Below are 17575 nucleotides of genomic sequence, written 5' to 3'. Positions count from 1 at the left end.
GAGGCGTGTTTGGAGGTCAATAAATCCAAGTAAGGCTGCTGGACCTGATGGAGTATCAAGTAAAGTACTCCAGGCATGTGCTGACCAACTCACTGGGGTCTTCACAACATTTTTAACATCTCCATGTCACAAGCTGTCATACCACCCTGCTTAAAGTCAGCCACAATCATTCCTATTCCCAAAAAAAACAGTCCCTGCAGACCTGAATGACTATAGACCGATTGCACTTACACCAGTGATTATGAAGTGCTTCGAGAAACTAGTCCTGCATCACATCAGAACCAACCTACCTCCCTCCCTCCTTCGACCCACATCAGTTTGCCTGCAGAGATAACAGATCCACTGAGGACGCAATCGCAACTCACATCGCACTGAGTCATTTGGAACATCGGGAAAGCTACGTGAGGATGTTATTCATTGATATCGCTCAGCATTCAATACAATCATTCCGGACATTTTAATCAGCAAACTGCTTGACCTAGGCCTCTCCTCCCCCATCTGCACATGGATCAAAGACTTTCTCACAAACCCGCCCACAGAGAGTTAAAACGGGCCCCCACATCTCCTCCTCCATCACACTAAGCACTGGTGCACCTCAAAGCTGTGTGCTGAGACCACTCCTCTACTCCTTATACACCTATGACTGTACACCTTCCCACCCTTCCAACACGATTATTAAATTTGCTGACGACACAACTGTTGTCGGGCTCATCTCAGGGGGGGACGAGTCAGCATACAGGGACGGGATACAGCGACTGTCAGAGGGGTGTTCAGTAAATAACCTGACACTGAACACAACCAAGACAAAGGAGCTAATACTGGACCAGGAGGAAATGGGACCCGGACCCGGCCCTGCTCTACATAAATGGGGCGTGTGTGGAAAGGGTGCAGACTTTCAAATTCCTAGGAGCCCTCATATCCGAGGACCTCTCCTGGTCGGCCAACACCACTGCAACCGTCAAGAGAGCACAACAGAGACTCCACTTCCTGAGAGTGCTCAAGAGGCACATCACCAAGAAGAAGCTGCTGGTTGCCTTCTACCGGGCGACCATTGAGAGTCTACTGACATATTGCATGTCAGAGTGGGATACAGGCTGCTCTGCTGCAGTTAAGAAAGCGCTCAAGAGAGTGGTAAAAACAGCAGAGAGAATTACCGGCTGCCCACTGGCCTCTCTGGGGAATATTGCAACCTTACGCTACCTCAACAGAGCCACTAAAATCACCAAAGACTCCACACACCCCGGTCACCATCTTTTTGAACTGTTGCCCACTGGCAGGCGTTACAGGTCAGCCAAAATATGCACCTCCAGACTCAGAGACAGTTTCTTCCCCAAAGCAATCTTCACACTCAACATGAAAAAAACACTGAGTATTATTCATGCTGCACTCTACCATGCTGCTACCTACCTTGAACTTTACTATCACCATGTACAGTACTAATTACTTACTTATCTTGATACCTAGTTTTTAACGTTGATTTTAAATTGTGTCCTGTGTTTTTATGTTTGTATATTATGTACCAATGGAGTGGCAACAACAATTTTGTTGTATGCAGTGCTTACAACGATAAAAAAAAAAGGCATTTCATACATTTTCATTCTTGATGAACCAGCGTCTGCAGTTCCTTGTGTCTACTTCTCCCCTCTCCCATCGGGCAAAAGGTATAGAAGTGTGAAAACGCACACCTCCATATGCAGGGACAGTTTCTTCCCAGCTGTGATCAGGCAACTGAACCATCCTACCACAACTAGAGAGCAGTCCTGAACTACTATCTTGATCAGGATTTATTGAGGGTAAATTAGACACAAACAAAATGACATAGCTCTGAATTTTACTGGTGAGTAAAGCCCCAGTTCCAGGAATGGGAAGGTTTAAATTTGAATCTTCATACAATTGCTCAGAGGTCAGAGTCATAGCCTGATACAGGCCCTTCATTCCAACTTGACCATGCTGGCCAACATGTCCCATCTACACTAGTCCCACCTGCCTGCGTTTGGCCCATACCCCTCTAAACCTGTCCTATCCATGTACCTGCCTGAATGTTTCTTAAACATTGTGATAGTCCCTGCCTCAACTATCTCCTCTGGCAGCTTGTTCCATACACCTACTATCCTTTGTGTGGAAAGGTTGCCCCTCAGGTTCCTATTAAATCTTTCCCCCACTGTGTACAAAATCATTGAACATAGAAGATAGAATGGTGCACCACATGAACAGGCCTTTCGGCCTACAGTTCCTGTGTCAGAAATGATGCCAAGTTAAACCAATCTCCTCTGTTTGTACGTGATATTCGTTGGAATATCAGGAGGAGGCTGAGAGGTGATCCAATAGAGGTGCATAAAATCATGAGGTGAATAGATAGGGTGAATGCAGCGTTATGGCGAGAGGAGCAAGATTTAATAGGAACCTGAGAGGCAGCTTAGTCACTTAGAGAGTGGGTATGTGGAACGAGCTGCCAGACGAGGGAGTTGTGGCAGGTACTAAAACAGCATTTAAATGAGACTTGGATGGGTACATGGATAGGAAAGGTTTGGAGGGATATGGGCAAAAGGGACTGGCTGATATGGTGCATCCAATTTAAGCCTCTTCATTGGCAATTTAGTCTCTGCCTCCACCACCACCCCTGGCAATACATTCCAGGCACTCACCACCCTCTGTTAAAAAAACTAGCCCCACACATCTCCTTAAACGTTGCCCTCTCATTCCTAAATCATGCCATCTAGATGTTTTACAAAATTACAAAATTCTTAAGGGGTTGGACAGGCTAGATGCAGGAAGATTGTTCCCGATGTTGGGGAAGTCCAGGACAAGGGGTCACAGCTTAAAGATAAGGGGGAAATCCTTTAAAACCGAGATGAGAAAAACTTTTTTCACACAGAGAGTGGTGAATCTCTGGAACTCTCTGCCACAGATGACAGTTGAGGCCAGTTCATTGGCTATATTTAAGAGGGAGTTAGATGTGGCCCTTGTGGCTAAGGGGATCAGAGGATATGGAGAGAAGGCAGGAACGGGATACTGAGTTGGATGATCAGCCATGATCATATTGAAAGGCGGTGCAGGCTCGAAGGGCCGAATGGCCTACTCCTGCACCTAATTTCTATGTTTCTATGTTTTGAGGTTCATCTCTGGGAGAAAGGTTCTGACTGTCTAAAAAACTGACTATAAAACTCTGGTTTGACCGTGTGAAAGAGACATTGTTGTTATGGATGAAGAGTGAGTGGAAACAATATGGGTGTAACTAGGGCTGGACCACTGAGGAAACACAACAGCTGAAACCCCTTCTTCCATTTGTTCCCCAGATCTCATTTAACGCTCCTTGGATTTGTGACACCAGTACTACAGTTTGCTCAAACCTTTTCTCAGCTTCCAAATATGCCCATTATGTACATGTGGCCTCGTTTGACGTGCAGGTGCATATGGGGACAAATTGCTTTGCAAAGGCAAATGCTCCCTATCACCAGGCCCTGACAGGTAAGTGGAATAAGCCAGAAGCAAAATCCTGCAGATGTCACAAATCTGAAACAGAACAGAAAATGGCAGAAATCATTTGCTGGTCAGGTAACAAATGCGGAAAGAGAAACTGAGGTTGCCATTAAAGAGGCTTAACTGACTAAGATGCCCCATCTAACAGAGGTAATGATGTTTAAAACATTGGGTTGTCCAATTTTAGGTAAGCAAATTTACTCCCCCCCCCCTCCCCCCCCCCCCCCATCGAGTCCATGCCGACTATCGATCAGCCCTTCACACTAGCTCTATGATATCACACTTTCGTATCCACACTAGGGGCAATGTGCCCACAAACCTGCATGTCCTTGATAATGCTGCTGGCCTTGCCGAGGCAGCATGGGAATAAATGGAGTCAATGGAAGGGAGTTTGGTTTGTGTGATGGCCTGGGCTACATCCACACAAGATGCATGACACATTAAATTTTATATCAAAGTCGGGATTCGGAGCAGTTAGAAACTGCTCCGGCAGGTAAGACAATTTTGTTTCAGGAACGGGCCGCTGCTCCGAAAATAGGTGCAGCGGGCCGGTGAAGCTGACGGGCAGGCCCGTGCAGCTACCGCCGTCGGAGGCTCAGGAAGGGAGCAGGCGGCCGGACTCGAGAAGCTGACGGGCGTGGCCCGTACAGCTACTGCTGGTGAGGCTGGTCAGACACAGCTTGAAACTACTACCACCTTGAGTCTCTGAAAGGGAGCCAGCGGTTGAAAGCGGAGAAGCTGATGGGCGCCACCCGTACAGCTACCTCCGTGGAGGCTCCAAAAGGGAGAATGCGGCGGAACGTGGAGAAGATGACCGGCGCGACCCATACAGCTATTTCCGTTGAAGCTCCGGAAAGGAGCAGTCAGGAGTCACTGGCTGGCCCCGCAAGAGCAGCCTGTTGAACCAGGCTTGCAGTACTGGCTGGCGTGACCTGTCCAGTGAGCCCCGCTGAGGCTCTGAAGGAGCAGCTAAACAAAGGAGCAGCCTGTCGATCCAGGCTGGGAGATACTGGCAGCGCGTTCTGCACATTCAGCTCCAGCAAGGCTCCAAAAAAGGCTGAAGGGCCGCAGAAACAGCCTGCCGAATCAGGCTCGGAATACTGGCAGGCGCGGCCTGTTCAGGGTGCTCCGCTATGGCTCCGAAGGAGCAGAAGGGGTCTAAGGAGTGGCATGTCAAACCAGGCTGGGTTTAACTGGCAGTAAGCTCCAGCAAGGCTCCGAAGAGGCAGAAGGCCGAAAGAGCGGTCTGTCCCACCGGGCTCAGAGATGCTGGTAAGCGCGCCTTGCGCAGCGATGTCTCTTAAAACTCTGAAAAGGAGCTGTTTGGCAAGCATGGGGCTGAAGATGTGGTCAGACATGGCTTGCAAAGGAACCTCGCTGAAGCTCCAACAAGGAGGTTGACCTGGGCTCTGAGACGCTGGCAGGTAAGGTCTCCTTACTAACCTCCGTTAAAGCTCTGAAATGGAGCAGCCTGTTGCCCCGGGTTTGGAAATACTGGCAGCATAGTCCGTCTAGTGCCCTTCACTGCCTCTGGAGAAGAGCAGGTTGATGCAGAGACACTGTCAGGGTGCCCTGCACACCAACCTCTGTAAGTTCCAAGAAGGAACAGCTTGTCTGCCCTGGTTCAGGGTAGACAAACTTGAAACTGGCTGTCCATTAGATCATATTGAAACAGCTACCACCTTGAGGCTCTGAAAGAGAGCCAGCGGTTGAACGCAGAGAAGCTGATGAAGGGAGTCACTAGCTGGCCTCGCAAGAGCAGCACTGCCTCAACATCTATGATTGAGATTATCAGGCTGCCCAGCAGAGTGAGGCCGTTTGATGATTCTTTCAACACAGGCTTATTCTTTCAGATCGACTAAAGAGTTGCCTGCTTGCTGGATCATCAGTTGGCATCTTCTGGGGGATAGGTAACTGACTAGCAAAAGGCCTATTGGGCATGTAGCATTTTTTACCTGACTTACAGGTTCAGGTTGTAAAAAGTAACAAGATATCTATCTATCTATCTATCTATCTATCTATCTATCTAATCTATCTATCTATCTATCTATCTATCTATCTATCTATCTATCTATCTATCTATCTATCTATCTATCTATCTATCTATCTATCTATCTATCTATCTATCTATCTATCTATCTATCTATCTATCTATCTATCTATCTATCTATCTATCTATCTATCTATCTATCTATCTATCTATCTATCTATCTATCTATCTATCTATCTATCTATCTATCTATCTATCTATCTATCTATCTATCTATCTATCTATCTATCTATCTATCTATCTATCTATCTATCTATCTATCTATCTATCTATCTATCTATCTATCTATCTATCTATCTATCTATCTATCTATCTATCTATCTATCTATCTATCTATCTATCTATCTATCTATCTATCTATCTATCTATCTATCTATCTATCTATCTATCTATCTATCTATCTATCTATCTATCTATCTATCTATCTATCTATCTATCTATCTATCTATCTATCTATCTATCTATCTATCTATCTATCTATCTATCTATCTATCTATCTATCCTGTGTGCCTGCCGCCTGCCGTCCGTCCGGCTGCCTTTCTTCCTTTTGATTCGTTTCCATCGTGTGATGTCACAATGCCCAATGCTCGCAGATGTCCAATCACAATGCCCAATGCTCGCAGATGTCCAATCGGAATGGATCCATTTACATGGACGACTGCCGGCTGCATTTCTTCCTTTGATTCACTGCAACTCCGAAACCAGACGCAGAATCGCCGACATCTTTTCCATTTCGGTAGAGATTTCACTTTTCTTTCTAAGTATCCACTCCTCATTACATTTCGTCGTGTTTAAGTACACGTTTTTAATCAAATCCTTCCCCCCCCCCCGCCTTCCCCCCAATATTTCAAAAATAAACTGGCTTCTTACCCATAGAAGCAGCACCAGCCCCAGCCCCTGATGAATGTTCCATCGTGTGATGTCACAATGCCCGATGCTTACAGATGTCCAATCGGAATGGATTCATTTACATATGCCTTTGCAGAAGCCCCAGCCAATGGTGAACGTTCCATTGTGTGATGTCACAATGCCCAATGTTCACATATGTCCAATCGGAACTTAAGAGGGAGTTAGATGTGGCCCTTGTGGCTAAAGGGATCAGGGGATATGGAGAGAAGGCAGGCACAGGATACTGAGTTGGATGATCAGCCATGATCATATTGAATGGTGGTGCAGGCTCAAAGGGCCGAATGGCCTCCTCCTGCACTTAATTTCTATGTTTCTATGTCTCCCTCTTTACACCCCTCTCCCTCTCCCACCCATCCCTCTCTCCCCCACCCCTCTCTCTTCCCCTCCCTTTCCCTCTCTCCCCCACCCCTTCCTCTTACCCCTCTGTTCCTCTTCCACCACTCCCCTGTCCCTCTTCCACCACTCCCGCTACCCCTCTACCCCTCCCTCCATCCCTCCCCACTCTTCCACTTCGCTCTCCTTCTCTCCTCCCCCCTCCCTCTCCTCACCCCTCTCCCTCTCCCATCCCTCTCTCTCCCACCCCCTTCCCTCTCTCCCCCGCCCCCTTCCCCCTATCCCTCTGTCCGTCTTCCATCTCTCCCCCTACCCCTCTCCTCCTCCCCACTCTTCCACTTCTCTCCCCCCACCCCCTCCACTCTCCCTCCCCACTCTTTCCCCTCTCTCCCCCCACCCCTCTCCCCCTCCCTCCCTCTTCCCCTCCCTCCCCATCCCCCCCTCCCCCACATCTCTCTCCCCATCCCCCTCTCTCACCCCCTACCCCGCTCTCCTTTCTCTCCCAAATCTGTCCCGTTTCCTCCTCCTCCTCTCCCCTCCCACCCCTCTTATCATCCCCCCCCCCCCACCTGTGTGTTTGGGGGGTGGTTAATGTGAGTGTGATGCCCCCGCCCCCCCCCCCCCCCCCAATATTTCAAAAAATACTGGCTTTGTTGCCATAGTGGGTGTACAGAGAAGGTTCACCAGACTGATTCCTGGGATGTCAGGACTTTCATATGAATACAGACTGGATAGACTCAGCTTGTACTCGCTAGATTTTAGAAGATTGAGGGGGTATCTTATAGACTTACAAAATTCTTAAGGGGTTGGACAGGCTAGAAGCAGGAAGATTGTTCCAGATGTTGGGGAAGTCCAGAACAAGGGGTCACAGTTTAAGGATAAGGGGTAAATCTTTTAGGACCGAGATGAGAAAAACATTTTTCACACAGAGAGTGGTGAATCTCTGGAATTCACTGGCACAGAAGGTAGTTGAGGCCAGTTCATTGGCTATATTTAAGAGGGAGTTAGATCTGGCCCTTGTGGCTAAAGGGATCAGGGGGTATGGAGAGAAGGCAGGTACAGGATACTGAGTTGGATGTTCAGCCATGATCATATTGAATGGTGGTGCAGGCTCGTAGGGCCGAATGGCCTACTCCTGCACTTAATTTCTATGTTTCCCTCTCACCCCTCTCTCTCTGCCACCCATCCCTCTCTCCCCCACCCCCCTTCCCTCTCTACCCCACCCCCTTCCCTCTCTCCCCCCGCCCCCTTCCCCCATACCGCTCTGTCCTTCTTCCACCACTCCCCCTACCCCTCCCTCCCTACTCTTCCACTTCTCTCCCCTTACCCCACCCCTCTTCCTCCTCCACCCATCTCTCTTCCCTTCCCTTCCCCTCTCTCCCCCACCCCTTCCCCTACCCCTCTGTTCCTCTTCCACCACTCCCCCGTCCCTCTTCCACCACTCCCGCTACCCCTCTACCCCTCCCTCCCTCCCCACTCTTCTCCCTCTCCTCATCCCTCCCCCACCCCCTTCCCTCTCTCCCCCACCCCCCTTCCCTCTCTACCCCACCCCCTTCCCTCTCTCCCCCCTCCCCCTTCCCCCTACCCCTCTGTCCCTCTTCCATCACTCCCCCTACCCCTCTCCTCCTCCCTCCCCACTCCTTCCCCTCTCTCCCCCCATCCCTATCCCCCTCCCTCCATCCTCCCCTCCCTCCCCATCCCCCCCTCGCCCACGTCTCTCTCCCCATCCCCCTCTCTAACCTCCTACCCCGCTCTCCTTTCCCTCCCAAATCTGTCCCGTTTCCTCCTCCTCCTCTCCCCTCTTCTCACCTCCCCTCCCCCCACCTGTGTGTTTGGGGGTGGTTAATGTGAGTGTGATGCCGCAGCCCCCCGCAAACGCCGTTAGGGAAACAGACCCAACGGGTCTGCACTTGGTCTAGTCTATCTATCTATTAATATATAAAACTCTCGTGCCATCCGTCCGGCTGCTGTCCAGCTGCCTTTCTGCCTTTTGATTTGTTTCCATCGTGTGATGTCACAATGCCCAATGCTCGCAGATGTCCAATCGCAATGCCCAATTCTCGCAGATGTCCAATCGGAATGGAGCCATTTACATGTACGGCTTCCGACTGCATTTCTTCCTTTGATTCACTGCAACTCCGAAACCAGACGCAGAATTGCCGACATCTTTTCCATTTCGGTAGAGATTTCACTTTTCTTTCTAAGTATCCGCTCCTCATTACATTTCGTCGTGTTTAAATACACGTTTTTAATTCCCCCCCCCCCCCCCCCCCCCCCCCCAATATTTCAAAAATAAACTGGCTTCTCACCCATAGAAGCAGCACCAGCCCCAGCCCCAGCCCCTGGTGAACGTTCCATCGTGTGATGTCACAATGCCCAATGCTCACAGATGTCCAATCGGAATGGATCCATTTACATATGCCTTTGCAGGAGCCCCAGCCAATGGTGAACGATCCATTGTGTGATGTCACAATGCCCAATGCTCAAATACATTGTTGCCATAGAGGGAGTACAGAGAAGGTTCACTAGACTGATTACTGGAATGTCAGGATTTTCATATGAAGAAAGACTGGATAGGCTCGCCTTGTACTCGCTAGATTTTAGAAGATTGAGGGGGTATCTTATAGAAACGTATAACATTCTTAAGGGGTTGGACAGGCTAGATGCAGGAAGATTGTTCCGAATGTTGGGGAAGACCAGAACAAGGGGTCACAGTTTAAGGATAAGGGGGAAATCCTTTAGGACAGAGATGAGAAAAACATTTTTTGCACAGAGAGTGGTGAATCTCTGGAATTCTCTGCCACAGAAGGTAGTTGAGGTCAGTTCATTGGCTATATTTAAGAGGGAGTTAGATGTGGCCCTTGTGGCTAAAGGGATCAGGGGGTATGGAGAGAAGGCAGGTACAGGATACTGAGTTGGATGATCAGCCATGATCATATTGAATGGTGGTGCAGGCTAGAAGGGCCGAATGGCCTACTCCTGCACTTAATTTCTATGTTTCCCTCTCCTCACCCCTCTCCCTCTCATCCCTCTCTCCCCCACCCCCCTTCCCTCTCAACCACCACCCCCTTACCCCTCTACCCCTCCCTCCCATCCCACTCTTCCACTTCTCTCCCACTCTCTCCTCACCCCTCTCCCATCCCTCTCTCCCCCACCCCCCTTCCCTCTCTACCCCACCCCCTTCCCGCTTTCCCCCCACCCCCTACCCCCTATCCCTCTGTCCCTCTTCCATCACTCCCAGTCTTTCTTCATATGAAAGTCCTGACATCCCGGGAATCAGTCTGGTGAACCTTCTCTGTACTCCCTCTATGGCAAGAATGTATTTCTTCAGATTAGGAGACCAAAACTGTATGCAATATTCCAGGTGTGGTCTCACCAAGACCCTGTCCAACTGCAGTAGAACCTCCCTGTTCCTATACTCAAATCCTTTTGCTATGAATGCTAGCATGCCATTCACTTTCTTCACTGCCTGCTGCACATGCATGCCTACTTTCAATGACTGGTGTACCATGACACCCAGGTCTCGTTGCATCTCCCCCTTTCCTAATCGGCCACCATTCAGATAAAAGTCTACTTTCCTGTTTTTGCCACCAAAGTGGATAACCTTACATTTATCCACATTATACTGCATCTGCCATGCATTTGCCCACTCACCCAAACTATACAAGTCACCTTGCAGCCTCCTAGCATCCTCCTCACAGCTAACACTGCCCCCCAGCTTCGTGTCATCCGCAAACTTGGAGATGTTGCATTCAATTCCCTCATCAGATCATTAATATATATTGTAAATAGCTGGGGTCCCAGCACTGAGCCTTGCGGTACCCCACTAGTCACTGCCTGCCATTCTGAAAAGGACCATTCATTAATAACTATCTGCACATTCAACTCATCCACCTTATTACGAATGCTCCTTGCATTAAGGTACAAAGCCTTCAGGCTTGTTTTTACAACACTCTTACCCCTTATATAATTATGTTGAAAAGTGGCCCTTTTTGATTTTTGCCCTGGATTTGCCTGCCTGCCACTTTTACTTTTCACCTTGCTACCTATTGCTTCTACCCTCATTTTATATCCCTCTGCTTCTCTGCTCTTACACCCATCCCCCTGCCATATTAGTTTAAATCCTCCCCGACAGCACTAGTAAACACTCCCCCAAGGACATTGGTTCCATTCCAGCCCAGGTGCAGACTGTCCTGTTTGTACTGGTCCCACCTCCCCCAGAACTGGTTTCAATGCCCTAAAAATTTGAATCCCTCCCCCTTGCACCATTTTTCAAGCCACGTATTCATCTGCAATATCCTCCTATTTCTACTCTGACTAGCCCGTGGCACTGGTAGTAATCCAGAGATTATTACCTTTGAGGTCCTACTTTTAAGTTTATCTCCTAGCTCCCTAAATTCACCTTGTAGGACCTCATCCCTTTTTTTACCTATATCGTTGGTGCCAATATGCACCACGACAACAGGCTGTTCACCCTCCCCCTCCAGAATGTTCTGCAGCCGTTCAGTGACATCCCTGACCCTTGCACCAGGGAGGCAACATACCATCCTGGAGTCTCGTTTGCGGCCGCAGAAACGCCTATCTATTCCCCTTACAATTGAATCATTACTATTGCCCTTCCACTCTTTTTTCTCCCCTCCTGTGCTGCAGAACCACCCTTGGTGCCATGAACTTGGCTGTTGCTGCTTTCCCCTGATGAGCCATCTCCCCCAACAGTATCCAAAATGGTATACCTGTTTAGGAGGGAGATGACCGCAGGGGACTCCTGTACTACCTGCCTACTGCTTTGCTGGCTATTGGGCACCCGTTCCCTTTCTGTCCTCTTACCTTTTACCTGCGGTGTGACCAACTCACTGTACGTGCTATTCACGACTTTCTCAGCATCGTGGATGCTCCAGTATGAATCCAACCACTGCTCCAATCGTTCAATGCGGTCTGCCAGGAGCTGCAGCTGGACACACTTCCTGCAAACGTAGTCACCAGGGACACCGACCATATCCCTGATCTCCCACATGTTGCAGGCTGAGCAAACCACGGGGCCAATCTCCACTGACATAGCTTACTCCCAAATTAAATCAACTCCCTCACACTATAAAAATCTTTATCCTTTAAACTGTACCTTTACTAATAAATACTGTACCCTTAACTCACAGAACTCTTAACTCACGGAACCCTTAACTCACTGAACCCTTAACTCACTGAACCCTTAACTCACAGAACCCTTAACTCACTGAACCCTTAACTCACTGAACCCTTAACTCACTGAACCCTTAACTCACTGAACCCTTAACTCACAGAACCCTTAACTCACAGAACCCTTAACTCACTGAACCCGTAACTCACTGAACCCTTAACTCACTGAACCCTTAACTCACTGAACCCTTAACTCACAGAACCCTTAACCTGAAAGCAGAAATGTAAACCTGGGGTTGCACCCAATCAGCTGCTTCCTCTGGTCCTCTTCCACCAATCAGAGGCTTCCACCAGACCCCGTCTCTGGAAGTGAGATGGAACGCTGCAGATTTGGGTAACTCCTCCTCTCACCAACGGCTCCCCGGGCCTTTGTGAAAGCAAGTCCCGCGAGGCACTGGCATCTTGATAGAAAACCGATTGATAATACGCTTTACTTGACCAGTTCAAATATTAATGCTGTCATTATTTTCTGCCCCTTTCAGGAATCTTCAGCTATATCAAAAAGGGTGTTCATTCCAAGAAGATAATATTGGCCGTTCCATGGTTCGGTTACGATTATACTTGCAATCGCTTTATTGAGGTAAGTTGTTGCAGGATGCTGCCAGGACTCGAGGGCCTGAGCAATAGGGCCTCAGCAACCTTTGATCAGACTTTACTGGTTTTACCTTCCACTAAACGTTATTCACTTATCATTTATCTATACACTGTAAATGGACCGATTGTAATCATGTATTGTCTTTCCGCAGGCAGGTTATCACACAACAAAAGCCTTTCACTGAACCTCTGTACACGTGACAATAAACTAAACTGAAACTAAACTAGGGAGAGGATTTGCAGACTTGGACTTTATTCCTTGGACAGCAGGAGGCTGAGGGGTGATCTTATAGAGGTGGACAAAATCATGAGGAGAATAGATCGGGTGAACACACAGAGTCCAAGGTAGATGAATCTTGGACCAGAAGAAGTAGGGTTAATGTGAGAGGGGAAAGATTTACTAGGAAACTGAGGGGCAACATTTTCACACAGAGGGTGGTGGGTGTGTGGAATGAGCTGCCAGGAGGTAGTTGAGATAGGTACTAACAACTACGTAGATAGGACAGGTTTAAAGGGATATGGGTCAAACGCAAGCAGGTGGGACTATGTAGATTGGTACCTGGACGTGACGTCGAAGGATGAGAAGCTGAAGCAAAGAAGCCAAAGCCAAATAACCGAACAGAAACTAAGCCAAAACACCAAATAACCAAAAGCGTACGAAGCCGAAACGCCAACTAACTGAAAGGGTGGGATGCCGAAAAGCAAACTCACTGCTCTGCTGAAGTGGCTTGTAGGCCACTCACCGAAAGGCTGTGTCGCCTACAAGCCAACTCACCGAATGGCCGCTGTGCTGGTCAAATAACGGACATTACGTCGCTGGGGGGGTTACAGTGGAGACTTGTCAGCGATTGATCCAGACCCCCGCGTCCATCACATCACTGGTCGATGGAGACGGGAGGGTGGGGGTATTTTCCCCACACAAGCCATAGGTGACTGCGCACTCTGAACTCGAGCACCAAGGTGTAAGCTGCCGAAGGAGCGCATCCCTCGGGACAGCCCCCACTCTCCCACGGCCATGGCCGCCCTCTGCCTCGTCTCCCCCATGAGGCCGCACTATGACGAGCTGTGTATGGACAGCGCCAGGTGGAGCAGAGGGACAGGCTGGTCCCTCCGCCCACCCAGAGTCACTGTCTGCAATGCACTGCCATTGGACACCAACACCCACACCAGGGTGATTCACCCCCCCGACCCCCTCGATACACAGCACGTCACAGTGCGGCCGCACAGGGGAGACGAGGCGGAGGGCGGCCATGGCCGTGGGAGAGTGGGAGCTGTCCCGAGGGATGCGCTCCTTCAGCCGCTTACAACTTGGTGCTCGGGTTCAGAGTGCCCAGTCACCTATGGCTTGTGTGGGAAAATGACCCCCACCTTCCCGTCTCCATCGGCCAGTGATGTGATGGACGTGGGTGTCTGGACCAATCGCTGACAAGGACCCCCCCCGCAGCAACATCATGTCCATTATTTGACTTTTCGGCAGAGGGGCCATTCGGTGAGTTGGCTTGTAGGCAACACAGTCTTTCGGTGAGTTGGCGTTTCGGCAGAGAGGCCTTTCGGTGAGTTTGCTTTTAGGTGTCCCACCCTTTCGGTTAGTAGGCGTTTCGGCTTCGTAAGCTTTCGGTTATTTGCCGTTTCGGCCTCGTTTCCGTTCGGTTATTTGGCTTCCACTTCTTTGCTTCAATTAACCTCCAAACCTGCATGACTTTGAAGTGTGGGTGGAAACCGGAGCACCTGGAGGAAACCCATGTGGTCACAGGGAGAGCGTACAAACTCCGTACTGACAGCACCCGTAGTCAGGATCGAACCCGGGTCTCTGGTGGAATGAGGCAGCAACTCTACCCCTGCGGCACCGTGCCACCCCTCATCATTTTATACTCAACTACTTCTCATTTTATGAACCTCTGGTTGGATTTATTCTAGATTATTTCAATAACTTTTTACATTTGGATTTGAAATATTTGTTTTATTTTAGTACTAGACCAAGTGCAGACCCGTTGGGTCTGTTCCCCAAACGTGCAGTTGAGGGGGGAGGGGGTGGCATTGGGCGTCACACACATTAACCACCCCCACACACACACACTAGCTACCCCCCCGCACACACGCTAACTACCCCCTTTGTTGTGACCTCTGGTGACCTCCCGAACTGCAGAGCATTTTGAGAATGGGGGGGGGGGGGGTTGGAGTGTACGGGCAGGCGGGCGGGCTGAAGTCCAGCAGTGCCTATTGTAGCGGTTCTAGGCATTGACTGGAGGGGGTCCACGGGCGGGGATCGACCTGAGGATGCCGAGCGAGGCGGCGGGCGGGCGGTCGTCGAACTGGGCTTTGCCCGCGGCGGCAGTCTCTGGAGAGGGAGAGGGAGTGAAACAGAGAGAGAGGAAGAGGGAGAGAGAGAGAGGCAGAGAGGGCAGAGACAGAGAGACTACTGGCGGGCGTTGGCAGCGGCTGTGAAAAATTGCGGTGTCTGTGAGGCACTGCGTGCGTCAGCAGCCGTTATGGTCGCTGGCCAGCAGGAGGCGACAAAATGAGTGAGTGTGGGGGGGGGGGGGGGGGGGTATTATTTTATTTTTTAAAAAGGGTAGATAAAAAGTTCAAAATCGGATGTAAAACGAATGAGCTGGCGACATTGAAAAAATGACGGAGTTTAATGACGGAGTGCTGGTGTAGCATGGAATCAAAGGCCGAATCTGGCACCCACAAGACAGGCAGAAACACACACATACAGACACACATACACAGAGTTTTAAATATAGATAGATTATACAGTGGGTAGCATAATGGCACAGCTGGTAGTGCCACTGTCTCAAGGTATCAGCAGATGAGGTGGGTTATGCCACTGTCTCAAGGCATTAGCAGATGAGGTGCCAGCCGCCAGTTTATCTTGAAGAAGGTAAGAGGCCAAAGATAGAGATGGGAACTGGGCTGAGGTGGAGATTTATATTAACAATTTGGCATGGTGTTGCAGCAGTAGAGTTGCTGCCTTACCATGCCAGAGACCCGGGTTTGATCCTGACTATGGGTGCTGTATATACGGCATCTGTACGTTCTTTCTGTTACCGCATGGGCTTCCTCCGGGTGCTCTGGCTTCCTCCCACACTCCAAATGCGTACAGGTTTGCAGGTTAATTGGCTTCTGTAAATTGTCCCTATTGTGTAGGATGGAACTACAGGTGATCACTGGTCAGCACGGATTCAGTGGGCCGAAGGGCCTGTTTCTCACTGTATCTCTATAAAAACTAAAACTAAGGTGACTGAAGCTTAACGGGAGAGGGTAGTGTAGATGTAAGGGACACCCCAACTACGTAGTCATCCAATCTACCTGTGGCTTCACCAGAGTTGGAGAGACAATATTGTGATCAGTAAATGTGACAGTGCATTCAGTCAGAATCTTTCTCTTTGGTTGGAGTTGTCAAAGACCAGAAGGCTGACAGTAACTCTAAATTACCAAAGCAAACATTTTTACGTTTAGTTTAATTAGAGATACAGCGCGGAAACAGGCCCTTTGGCCCACTGACCAGCAATCCCCGTACACTAACACTATCCTACACACACTAGCGTTATTTACAATTATATCAAGCCAATGAACCTGGAACGTGGGAAGAACCCGAATCACCCGGAGAAAACCCACACGTTGACAGAGAGAACGTACAAACTCCATACAGACAGCACCCGTAGTCAGGACGAACCCAGTGTCTGGTGTTGTGAGGCAGCAACTCTACTGTTGTGTCACCGTGCCACCCTTTCTACTTTCTCATTCATTTATAATTTTCAGGCAGGTAGATGTGAATTAGAAGATATATCTTTTGATGGACCGCCGTGCAGTGATCTCAGAAAAGCCAGGATCCCGTACAAAGATATCATGCAACTTTTGCCCAAGTCAATATCCGGTAGGATTTGGGATGACGACCTGAAAGCCCCATTTTTTGTCTACAAGGTAAGACCACTGGAGAATACACAGCTACGGTCAGTACATCCAAATATGTTTTATATTATGGAAACATTATCGTGTTTAACAAGTCAATTCACTTCCCAATTGAGTTGATGAACGGACTTGCCCAAATCCGCAAAGTATTGCAGTGAATTGTGGATGTAGCACAGTCCATCAAACAGACCACACTCCCCACCATTGACACCGTTCTGTATTTTATCATGTAACTGTAAATAGCTTGAGAGTAATCATATATTGTGTTTCCGCTGACTGGTTAGCACGCAACAAAAGCTTTTCATTGTACCTCGGTACATGTGACAATAAACTAAACTAATCTACACTTCACACTGCCTCAGAAAAGCAGCCAAGATAATCAAAGACATGTCCCACCCTGGTCATTCCTTCTTCGCCCTGCCTATTCCAGCAGAAGATACAGAAGCTTGAAACTGCGCACCACCAGACTCAGGAACAGCTACTTCCCCTCTATTATCGGGTTTCTGAACGATCCTTCCATAAGCTAGAGAACTGTCCAATTCACCTCTACCCCATTGCAGACATTGGACTTTGTCTCTGGAACTGATGCACTACAACGCTGAGACCTATTTTCTGCACTCTGAACATTTTAAATAGAGTATGATGTATAAATACATACGCATTATCTGGATTATAAGAGAATAAATATTCTGCCAGACATTTATATTCTAATCTTTATTTCAAAGATATGTTATGGAACACGCTTCCAGAGGAGGGAGTATCGCAACATTTAAGAAACAGTCAGACAGATACATGGATAGAACATATTTGGAGGGATATGGACCAAATGCGGGCAAGTGGGACTATTGTAGCTGGGACCTGTTGGCTGGTGTGGGCAAGTTGGGGCGGACGGTCTGTTTCCACGCTGTGTCACTCTATGACTATGAAGTTCAATTTTAAGATGTAAAAACAAGGAACTGCAGACACTGGTTTACAAAATAAGGGTACAAAGTGTTGGAATAACTCAGTGGGTCAGGCTGCATATCTGGAGAAAATGGATAGGTGACATTTTTCGGACACTTTGAATAGGGCACTTTGTGTCCTTTTGAGATTTTTTAATTG

This window comes from Amblyraja radiata, chromosome 10 (genome assembly GCF_010909765.2).
Source record: "Amblyraja radiata isolate CabotCenter1 chromosome 10, sAmbRad1.1.pri, whole genome shotgun sequence".
Taxonomy (NCBI): Eukaryota; Metazoa; Chordata; class Chondrichthyes; order Rajiformes; family Rajidae; genus Amblyraja; species Amblyraja radiata.
The sequence above is the reverse complement of the archived record's forward strand: the minus strand, read 5'-3'. Positions refer to the sequence as shown.